Below are 1,931 nucleotides of genomic sequence, written 5' to 3' on the forward strand. Positions count from 1 at the left end.
AATCAGTTTTATAAAAAAAACTACTATTACTTTATTTAATCAATCTTGCTTTTATTTAATAAAATTCGACCCGTAAAAGCATTGTATTTAGTTTTCTAAGTGTAAAATAAATTTCCCTTTTTGTTCATATTCAGTTAATTAGCCAATTTTGTCTTTGCAGGAATAAAAGATTTTTAAAAAGTGTAAAGTGTTCCTTATATTGGACGCTTTCAAATTTTGCTTCATTCATTCTTTAATATTCCAACTTTGTTTTAGGTCCTTCTTTATTAAAAAATTTGAAAAGCTGAAAATTTCTATTTTGAAGCTAGGAAAGCAATTATTTTTTTATGTAAATTTTTTTTAAAAATGTTCCAAACTTAAATTTGTGTGGCAGCAGGGGTCCATGGCTGCTGCCGACCGCCGTTTTCGGTGAATTTTAATCAAAATGTCATGTAAGATGAGTTTAATTTTAAAATTAGAAGCATCTAAGTAAAAAATTGCGGTCACAAGAGCCATTTAAAGATAGCTGGGACCTGGAGGATCAGAACCTGCAAACAAAATCAAATTTAAACATTTTTGATCAATGTTGCCTGAAAGTTGTATCACTATTTATAACAGATTTCTTGTTTATACTAAATTTACTTTTCTTTTAATTCCATATTTTAACTAATTATAACCTTACCCTGTTTTTAAGTTTGCATGCGAATGATAATAATATTTTTGATCAATACTTTTCTTTTTATTGTTCATATGTAATGGTTGCTTGTTTATGCTAAAAATAGAAAGCCATTTAAAGGATTTAAGGGTGTTTCCCTTCAAAGTGCATGTTGAACACTAACCCCCCCCCCCCTCCTTAAAAGCCTACACCTGCGGTGCCCTAACCCAGCAGGGCAATTAAGTACTCAATATAACCTAACCTATCCTGCCCTAAGGTAATAACTAAACAAATGAAAAACTAAATCCCGAAGATGATTAAAGTCCTTCCACAGATTATGACGTAATACTATAGAATAACCAATGAGAGACCAGCAAAAATTTTACCATTTTGGTCAATTACAGTGTATACTGGCCTCTCATTGGCTATTCTTTCGAATGAGGTCATAATCTGTGGAGGGACTTTAATCATCTTTCTAAATCCCCCTCCCCTCCCAATTTTCAATGTAACTAAAAGCCAAGAAGGGGGGGGGGGGTTATATACTCAATATGGGCTTTGAGTGAATACACCCTTTGAAGATTTTGGTATTGATAACTAGTTTGTCCCTAATTAAAGCGTTTTTTTTAAATTTTCTTAGAAAAATTAAAATTTGTATGACTAATGATTAAAACATAAAAAGTTAAGTACATTTTTATCATATCATAAATTTATTATTAGATTCTATTTATATATACATAAGTATTATACATTTATACGTATATAATGTTCTTTTAGTATATATATGATATGTAGAGAAAATTTTACCGTCGTATATTTTAGTTTTACCGCGCTTTCCCCAAAATTAATCTGTTTCCTAGGCGATATATCAAGGTCTCTCTATCTATCTATCTATCTATATATCTCCCTCTCTTTCTTTTTCCTTATTCTCTTTCTCTCTCTCTCTCTCTCTCTCTCTATCTTTCTCTCTCTCTCTCTCTCTCTCTCTCTCTCTCTCTCTTTCTCTCTCTCTCTCTTTCTCATTCTCTTTCTCTCTCTCCCCCCATTTCTCTATATTTGCCTTTTTTCTCGCTTTACTTAAATATACTTATATGCTTTCATGGGTATGTTACCTTCCCCTTTAAACCTTTTTAGTAAAGCAAATAATTTCCCCACAACCCTTATTCAAACACATTGAATTTTCTTATTTAGTGGTTATTAAAAGTCAATAAAGTAAACACCAAAATATACATGATTTTATGCGAAAATAGAAAATTCCCTAAAAATAAAAAATGTGAAAAATTACATATAATATTACTAT

Source organism: Acartia tonsa, chromosome 1 (genome assembly GCF_053477335.1).
Source record: "Acartia tonsa isolate MP-2025a chromosome 1, ASM5347733v1, whole genome shotgun sequence".
NCBI lineage: Eukaryota > Metazoa > Arthropoda > Copepoda > Calanoida > Acartiidae > Acartia > Acartia tonsa.